General features: G+C 36.9%; 1 pseudogene; it reads right to left on the reverse strand.

The window, feature by feature from the left end:
* Positions 1-6,798: 6,798 nt before the first annotated feature.
* The window catches only part of LOC118335197, an 18,612-nt pseudogene continuing 14,875 nt past the window's right edge, over positions 6,799-10,535 (reverse strand).

Consider the following 10,535-nt stretch of genomic DNA (forward strand, 5'->3'; position numbering starts at 1 on the left):
TGCCCAAACAACCGCACACAAAGCCACTCATCAGACAGTCCTCTTCCCAGTCTTCCCCGTCATTTATCTCCATTCACTCAGCTGCCAGAAGGCCTGCAGAACAACCTAAGTCACCCATGACAACCTTTAAACCAAAGACGGAAAGTAATAGTTGCCATGATGCAAATAGTGATCTGGGACAGGAGCCTGCTGCTTCTGAGTGCTCAAAAAATGTTCACACTCCTGCACAACGTAACATCAGTGTGCTCGAGGTGAAAACTGTTCCTGAAAAACCTGCAGGAATAATTGGCACAAAGACTGTCAGTGAAACATACGAAGAGACCGACGGCTTTGGCAATGTATTTGTTTCTTCCGTGACTTCAACATTTGTCACCAAACAGTCTGACAGTAAATCTTCTGCATTGTTTGAAGTTGTTGGGAGTCCAGCCAGATATGAAGTCATGACATCTCCATTGATTCGAAGATCTGGTCGGTCATTTGAAGAAAAAGTGCCAAGCAACGCCAAGGAGGAAGGGACAGTGTTTGTAACATTTAGCCAACCAAAGGAAACACACTAAATAAGAAAGCGTGTTTCCCACTCCTTTAATTTGTGTATTTATTACAATATGTTCTGATGACAAGATATTGTTAGTCATAAAATTGATCCTATGAAATAATGAAAATGTTGACTTTTAATTGAAAATAAATTGTCTTATAGATTTTATACTGTAACCAAATGATAAAGCGATAAGTTCTTTTATTAAAAGCTAAGCATATAGTTGACTGTATGTTCTGTTGTGTAAATTGTCAAATAAATAACAGTTTAAAAGTGATTGTAAAAAGTGATTTTTATTCTTTATACTGGTTCCATATTATTATTTCACAACTTTTAAAACCTAAAGAGAGTTCAATTAAATAATTATATATAATTCAGGTTAGCTCAGTCAAAACGTTTACCACCTTATACATTGTTTTTATGAGATTCTAGCAACATACTGTAAATAACTAATTAGCTTAAATGAATAGTTTTAGGAAATACATTTATTTGCTTTCTCCTCCTATACCATTTATTGATGAAAACAACCAGATTCATGACAAATTTGAAGGTTTCAAATATTTTCTTTCTAGCTCCAAGCTGTTAACCTAAGTTTCATTATTGCTGTCTTTACCAAGAATGTTTACTCATTCTCGCTCATTCTTTCTGAATCATTCCAATAAAGACAAAAGTTGGAGAAGTAAAAAGATGACAGAGATGTCAATTTAAATAAAATCCTTGATCCTTAAGCTGAATTTGTTTTATCATCATAGTTCCAGTCACCTGCCAAGGAAATGTGTTCTGCCTGTTTGACACCTGTCTATCCAATGGAAAAAATGGTGGCCAATAAACTTATCCTGCACAACAACTGTTTCTGCTGTAAACACTGTAAGAAGAAGCTCAGGTGAGATATTTTTCACAGTATGATAAAATGACTAAAAATCAAACGTTCAGCCTAATCAAGACAATAATTTATTAAAATGATATATTGAATAATATTGAAGAAATTCTGGCAAATATTAGCATTAAATTATGTTGTGATTATTGCAATTCTCCAATGCATTGAAATCATTCACAGCAGCTGGTCTAGAACAAATCATATGACAAATTTAACAATACATTTAATACATAAAAATATTTATTTTATGTTACTTTATTGCAGCATACACAACTATTCATCTCTTTATGGAGAGTTCTACTGCATCTCTCACTACCAACAGCTTTTTAAAAGAAAAGGAAATTATGATGAAGGATTTGGGCACAAGCAACATAAAGACCAGTGGCTTCAGAAAAATAAAGGCCCAGATGAGCCGGATGTTGTGTCCACTCCCAAAATGACAAAAAGCAACGTAAGCATATCTGACGGCTTCAGAGAGTCATCTTCTGGTGTGTTTGTTACAAAGTCGTCTGCAAGAGAGCTGGTATATAACAGTGGAGCTAATGTTAAGGGCAAACTAAAAATGAGCTGGCCACCAGAGAAGAAGAGTACAGGGTTTAATCCAGTGCAGAAAACATATGTGAAAAATAAGATATCTGACATTTGCAAAGCATCTACTTATGGTATGAGCCTTTCCGACAATAACCAACTAAAGATCAGCCATGGTGGAGAAATGAAAGATAAAGTGACAACATTGTCAAGCTCCTTAATTTCAGGTTTCAAGGAACGATCTAAGACAACACGATATAACTCAACAGAGAAGTTCCCCTCAGTGGAAACCAAACCCAGTAGTGATCCAACCAAGGCAAGGCATTTCCAAAACAGCATCTTGCCAACAGTGCCTAACTTTTCTTTGCCCTCTCTAGAAAAGGGTATTACTGTCACATACCAAAAAACAGAACAGAAAAATGTGGCACCCACCTCAACAACCAACGACAATCCAACATCTAACAGGCTGGACGCTTATCCAAATAAAGCCAGGAAGTCTGTAAGGTTTGCTCCAAATGTTGATGTTGCTAAGTATGACCCGTCCTCTCAACTGACTACAGGAGTCAAAGCTGAAGAGCACAGTACGCAGCTTTCAAACGAAACTGAACAGAGCAAACTGAATAAATCCAAGGATCTAAAAGATGTCAGTGTGAAAAACATCTCTGATCATTTGTCATTAGAGTTTAGCAAAGAACATAGCGAAAGTGAAGTGTGCCCTGAAATCCCTGATAATAAATGCCATGGTGAGACAAGCAATATGTTGAACCTAGTGTCCAATGTTAAAGTGGAGAACAGTCAAGAGATCCCACAGACTGATATAACAGTTCTGAATGGAGGTGTAGACGAGGAGGATTCACTCGACACCCAGAGTTTCACTGAAACGTTTAATTCAACTGAAGAGGTTGTGAAACACCAAGAGCCATATGAGGTATTGCATGTCATTCCAAAAGACTCTGTCAACCCGTGTGAATCAGAAAGTTCAAGTACTCTGCACAGTGTTGCAGAACATATGAGCGGAGAGGAGGCCAGTCTTGAAAATAATAAAAATCCATTTGAAAATACTGACTCAGCCAATGACCAAGAAATCGGTGGTAGTCAGAGGAAGCCTGTTGCAAGAACAAATTCCCTTAAGGAATCTGCAAAACAGGTTGAAAAGACGAAGGTCAAACTGGGATCCTGGTCCAAAGGGAAGAGCCCCTTGTCAAAGCTCTTCACATCAGGTGGAAATGAAAAAACAAACAAAACTGAACCAAAAGACGGCAAGAATGTCAAACCTAGTGGTGGACTGTTAGGAAGACTGTTTCAGTCATCCTCGGAGAAGGCTGAAGACACCACCAAATTGGCTGCACTAGATGAAGGAAAAGACAAAATGCATGCTGATGACAAAAAGACAGAAGAGGTAAAGGATGCAGCTACAAAAGAGATGCAAAAGGAAGGCGACATGTTTGAAGTACCCCCTCAGGAACAAGAAGCTGAGGAGAAACCAAAGGAAAAGTCAGATTCTGCTGAGCCCAACACACTGGATAGTAACAAAAGTGAGGCTGTAAGCACATCCACAGAGCCATCCGACCCACTCAAGACTTCAACAGATGGTCTAACAACTCTGAAACAAACAAATCCGACTGATGATCAAGAACCTAATTTACAAAACAGCATGATTACAGGCCTGTCAGTTACTGGTCCTGCCATTACTGTGCAATCAGTCAGCCAAGTGTCTGAGGAGTCAATCAATCAATTACTAACAGAGAATAGTGGTGATGAAGTTTTGAGCGCTACATCTAATGATGAGATTTTTGGGGACAGCGTCAGTTCAGCTCCCGTTGACACTTTGGCCATTCAGATAAATACTGATGAATCTGTTCAAAAGCCAAATGAACTGCTTGATGCACCAGACGTAGGAGGAAGTGGAGCACTTCTTGATCTCAACCACGGACCTCCTCAAGATTCTTCCAATCTTTTTGGTCCGCCTGACTCTCAGGACATTTTCATGAACACCCCCAGTGATATATTTTCATCTTCTTTGAGTGACACAGTTCTGTCTGAAGCTGCGCCTGCTGATACTTTTAGCCTGCTTGACTCTCAGCCAGCATCAACTGAGAATGAAGTGATGCTTGGCATGACGGATCAGCTTATTGTCCCTGATTCAGCACCTGTAGACCAAGAAGGGGATCAAACCTTATGTCCTTTCGGTACAAACAGCCAGACAAGAGAGCAGTGTTCCGACTTCGACATATTCGACAGAAGTGACGTTCTGTTCACTCAGTCACCTACTGTTAATGTGTCTGATCACAAAGGAACTGATGCTTACACAAACCAACCATCTGCGTTTACCGATGATATATTTGGAGTCAGTGACATCTCCAGCGGTACAGATGTGTTTACAGTGCTGCCATCAACCCCAGCCACTTCTAACTCACTGAGTGATTTATTTGGTTCAGATGCATTTTCCACTGCTGCTCCTTCAGCCCAGACAGATCTTTTTGCTGATGACATCTTTGCATCAGAACCACAGTTGCTGCCAGTGTCTGAGCCAAGTGATATAAATTTATTTGTGGACAGTCTTTCAGTGTCTGACAACAACAGCACTGAGCAAACAGCAGAAAATACTGTCACAAGTAGTAGCTGGATGGATGATTTACTCGGGTAACAGCACGACTGTGTTTACTTGATAATAATACGACTGTGTTTACTTGATAGTAATACACAAGTTGAAATATACAAAAAATAAAGACATTGTATTAAGATGTTTTTAAAAATCACTTAAATGGATATGATAACCACTTAACATTTAATTACTTAACAAAAACACACATTTCATGTTTTCATTTACCATTATATTTTTTATGAATCTGTATCAAACACAATTTTTAACATTAATGTCATTTTTTTGTCAAATTTGTGCCATAAATACAGTATGTGCCTTTACATTACAGCTACAAGATGAATGTATTTTATAACATGACATCATTTTCTTAACATGAAGAGAAGCAGAGGGTGTAATGTTTCCTAAATAACTGTATATTTCGAAGTGATTTTAAATAAATGAATGAGTAAAGAGTAATAATCATGGTGTAATTCGACTGTTAAATGTCTGTATACAGTCTGGACATCGAAATTGTAAATATTCTGATATGGAAATGTTGTGTTCTGAATGTATTGATGAATAATAAATCTGTAATAAAATTACAACTTTGATCACTGAAGCAGTTTTGTTTTGATGACCCCTTCAAGTTTAAATAAATGTAATACCAGACAGCATCCCATATAGTTCATACTAAACTCCAGGGCAGACCCTTATTTTATGAAGCTCTAAAAGCAATAGTTACAACTAGAGTTGTTCTGATAGCGGTATTAGAGATCCCTCTTGCCTTAAATGCAGTGTTGGTATCTGCGAGTATACGTGTCTCTGTGCACCGATCTGATACGACGGAATGTATTAACCCCAAAACGGGACATATTTTATATATTTTTAACACAAATGTATTGGATCATACTCTGTATCAGCTAATACAAAAATTGGAATTGGTATCAGAAAAGAAAAAATTAGATTGAAACATCTCTACGAGATGTCTCTTTTTCAAACGGTCTCTACCTGTAACCCATTGTTCTTATTCATAACAAGGTCGATTTGCAGTCTCCACTCTAATATCTATATGCTAAATATGGAGCTTCTGTCAGCAGTTGCTTAGCTTAGCTTAGCATAACGACTGGAGGCAGGGAGAAACAGGTAGCTTAGGTAGCTCATCTGTGGTCATGTTAGAGTCAGCCTGAGGGATCCAGTCTGTGTTACGGTGTCACTCTGGATCTCTGAATAAAAGACTGAGTGAAATTTGGAAAGCAAAGTGCAATCAGAGTGAGCTGCTGGAATAATCCATATTCTCCAATGCTCTTCAGGATCTCTCCAAATTCAGCCATGTTGATGAAACAAGAACAATATCCATTAATGTTTAACCTTATATTTTAGTGGACCCAATGACTACAATGAGGTGTTCACCTGAACAATATGTTACTTATCATTTGTTTTTTTATTCTCACCTGGACTGAACTCCAGATTGTTACCTTTACATCTTTAACTCCTTGCTAGTAAACTTATACAATGTTCACTTCAAAAGACTATTCATCTGGGGTGGAAATGTTTCTCTCAAAATATCTCAATTCTGATGCTTGTGAGTTAAATCTACCATCTGTTTGGGTGCACCATATCTAGCTAAAAAAACACAGCATTAATGCTAATGAGCACAAATGTTGAATACTTATGATCTTGACAACTGTTCATTTCCTCAGTAGGATTTTAAAAGAGGCTAAAGGTTTTCATAGAGCCATGTGTTTTGAAAATGTTCAACCATCATTATGTCAATTCTTGATTAAAGCAAAAATGAATGGAAAGTCATCAAAGCTTGAGTACCAAGTTTTTACAATGGCTTTGTGTTTTAAACATTGCTAAAGTTGCTGAATCGTTGCTTGATATGACCACAACATCCCGTCTAAGACATTTTATTGGTGCTTTGAATAGATAAAAATAAATAAATCTCCCTTGACCTTAAACATGGTTATTATATTTATATGGGGTTATGCTATAGAGTGTATATTGGTTAGAGCCTACAGGTAAAAAATGTAAATCTGTTAGAACACCCAGCACTACGTGGTTACAGTGGATGATGGCAAATGAGGCAGCAAACAGGATGGTGTAACTTAACATTATAAGATTAATAAAAGTTCTTTATCACAGGGTTGTTTTATTTTATTTAGCACATGCAATACAAGACTAGAAATATGTCCATATTCTTTATATCAGCATATATAGTATCCTTATATTGTGCTCTTATCAACATCTAAATGATGATGACACTTTTATTAAATATAAAATTTGAAAGAAATAATAAAAAAATCTGTAAAACAGAAATATATTTATATTTATATCCTCTGACTTTTCTTGGGAACCAATGGGAGGACCTGACCCCCAGGTTGGAAGCACTGATGTACAGTAAGTTATGACTGATGTATTGTTTGAAAAAGAAATAATTACAAATTTTAATGACAATGTTTACAGTTCTATTGATTCCGGATACAGACAACTTCCTCTTCTTGTAGCGGTAACATTTCTGAAAGACACAGGACATAAACAGCTGCATGACTATGATTTATCCTTGATGAAATGAAGAAATGTAAGAGATATCAACAGTCTAATGTCTTTAATGATAGAACATATTTGTCATAGTCACCTGTTGGTTTCTGCCTCATCGGCTGACTCAGGAAGTTCTTTTCTCCTGGTCTCAGGAAGCAGGAAGCCGAGAGCTCCACTGACCAGTGTAAGGATGCTGAAGACTGTGGTGGGTATGACCCAGTGGTATGTGGCCAATATGTTGAGCAGTGGAGCCACTAATCCGCCTGCTCTTCCTGACATGGCTCCTAAAGCTGTGGCTGTTTGTCTGAAAGGGGGACATAACAACAGTTAACACTTCCAACGTAGGTCAAAAAATATATATAAAAAATATACTGTTAAATGTATTCTTGCAATTGTTTTAATTTTTCTGACATAGCTAGCATAAGAAGTAAGCATGGGCTGCAGTTTATTTTTAAATGTATACATTTCAGTCACCCTCACTACTTAAAACCGTTTATGATTCCTTTCTCCTCTAGTTATCAATAGAGACATTCTACATAGCTCTTTTTTCTGTTCCTGCAGTCTCTAAGTCAATAGCTAAGAGCTATTGCTTCATGTTTAAAGCTCCCTTGGACTGGATCAATCTACCTGTAACGTCTCATTCACATAGGCCGTCTGAGCGAAGCCTGGCGTCTACAGTGCTTGGCGGCTGTGTCTGAACGGCGTGGTGTGCACCGAGAGCATGTCAGCTGCGTTGGCTGCTGCAGAGCTGCTGCTGCCAGCCTTATGTTTCCACATGCACTTTCTCTTTAATTTTGTTATCAAGGTTTGTAACTCTATTACCATACCTACCTTTTCATGCTCTGTTTGGAGTATGATCTGATCTTGTCTTGATAGTTTAGATTTTGTTGTTTTTGTTTTGTCTCTGTATGATATGGCTTTGTTTTTGTCAAATTTGATTTAATTGTCGCTGTTATCTTTAGTGTAGTGTATAAATTACTTTTTGTCATTGAAAATGAGATGGCATGTCATAAGGGGTTATTCCTAATAAAGAATTTCAAACAACAGAGAAGGTTATTTAACTCATTAAGTCATGTCAGGTTTTTTTGCAGCTCATGTGCCAGACACCTACCTAACAGATGTCGGAAACAACTCCTGCATAAAGACACTACACACAGAACCAGCCCAGGCCAGGAAAAAACGCGCTGCAACAGCTAAAGATGTAACAGCAATAGCATATCCTGAAAAATACAAACAAAAATGAAACTTAACAGGACAAAAACATGAAATCAACATTTTTGCTAACCAAACCAAATGGTTTACCTTGAGGAACAGCGAGGATAAATACGCAACACAGTCCTCCAGTCAGAAGTGTTGACATTAATAATATCCTTCTTCCAAAAACCTCCAACAACCACATGGAAAGTAAAATAGCTGGTATTTCAATAGCACCAAACAAGAACTGTGTCATGAAGATGCTCAAGCCAAAGTTTCCCATATTAAAGTACAGGCTGAAGAAGGCAACATTCACTGAAAACCTTAAAAAAGGAAGAAAACACATTATTCAAACAGAGGATGTCCTGCATTACAGTTTATAAGATCGATAACTCATGCACACCATTTGTTTTAACTGCAGCTTAATTGTTTCAGATCTGTGATTGGTCAGTTATTCTGAAGCATCGAGTTACCTCCCAACTAACCAATATTATATTATATATATATAAAAATATATATATTATTGAATATTATACGTGGTTATGAAGGCCAGTCAATAATATCTGCTATCAGAAGTTCAATAATTGGATCAAACACTACTGTTCAGTGTTCATACAGAACTGTAATAATTTTAGGGGTTTAATATATTGTTGTTGTTATGGAAATTTAAACTTACCATGCAAATAATACAACGATGAAATATCTGGTCAGTAGAGGTGATCTGAAAATAACCTTTATGCCTCCTTTGTTCACAGTGTCTTTCACTGCAATCTGTGTCAGAAACATTATTCAATGGAACAATGAAAAATGTGCACACATCCTGTATCCTTATTAATATAAAGTAATTCATATTTTACTGAAACTACAAACTTAATCTCATACTAATGGTAACAGGTATTTCAGTACAAGTCATTTGTTAAAAGGAAAACAGTATGACTATCGACTACTAGTTAGGTCATAATATTATATATATATAATATTATATTAAGTAACAGAAAAATAAATTAATACATGGACAATGAAATCAAAAAGGGATTAAATATATTAATAAGTAATAACTCAATATTAAAGGGAAAATAGAAATATTTCTCCCTAAATTAAATGAATGAGAGGCAATGAAATAAATAAATATCCAAATAAATCAGTACCCACTGAAATAAATACATGTTTATTATTTAATTTTATATTATTTTAAAAATCCATTCAAACTCAAAACTGTTTCTTCAGCATATGCTTCTTTTATACCTCCGTCAAGGAGGTTATGTTTTTGGTGCTGTTCTATTGGCCTTATTTATTATGAAACTTGGTGTGAACTTGGGCAGACACACAAATTATTGTTAGGTCAATTGTAACACTGGTGTCTGTGGTAAAATGAGCTGAATTTGTGGCACGTGTCAGAGCCAAAACTCCACTGGGCATGGCTCTGTGATTCGCACGTCTTCAAATCCATACATTGTTTACTTGTGTATTGTCCTTGTGTATGTCCTTTAAAGGATACAAAAAGGTGGAGCCTTGTTAGGCTGGCTTTTAAAGGTCCAGTGTGAAACATTTAGAAGGCTGTATAGGCAGAAATGGAATATAATATCCATAGGTAGGGTTTTATTTCTGTATAATCATCTAAAAATAAGAATGTTTTTGTTACCTTAGAATGAGCCGTTTTTATCTCCTGAACCGTGAGTAGCCTACTGTGGTGGCCGCCATGTTTCTAGAGTAACCCAGAATGACAAACACTGGGCTTATTCATGTTTTTCCTCGCTACACAACTAGATGTCATTAAATCCTACGACTGCTTTCCTAACAAAGTCCTTATTTATTCCACATAAATGCTGGCATGTTTACTGGCATTTTAAAATGGCAGCCCGCTATGAGTAAACTTAATAGTGCGTTCCATTAACCCTGGAAGTCCAAAGTGGAGTTGGGAATGACATCAACCCCCAAGGAGACTGTCGTTCAAGTATGAGAAGTTAGAAACAAGCTCTAGCCAGTTAGTAATTGTTAGCATACTAGTTGATGCATCCAATGCATTAACCTGTATGCCAGCATCGTAGCCAAATGTTCCACACCAGAATTAACAGCGTGTGTATGCCGATTTAGAATGAGGTTGGTGAGTTCTCTGACTTGAAATCCACTTCAAGAGTTTCCAGTTGAAATATTCGACTAGGAACTTTGAATTCCAATTTTCCCTATTCAAATGGAACCACACCTTTATCACAAAAGGACATTTTCTGTGACTCTTGAAAGTGACAGAACAAATCTCTCTCAAACAACAACAAAAA

This window comes from Morone saxatilis, unplaced genomic scaffold (assembly GCF_004916995.1).
Source record: "Morone saxatilis isolate NCDOM2014 unplaced genomic scaffold, NCSU_SB_2.0 Contig23, whole genome shotgun sequence".
In the NCBI taxonomy this organism is placed as follows: Eukaryota; Metazoa; Chordata; class Actinopteri; family Moronidae; genus Morone; species Morone saxatilis.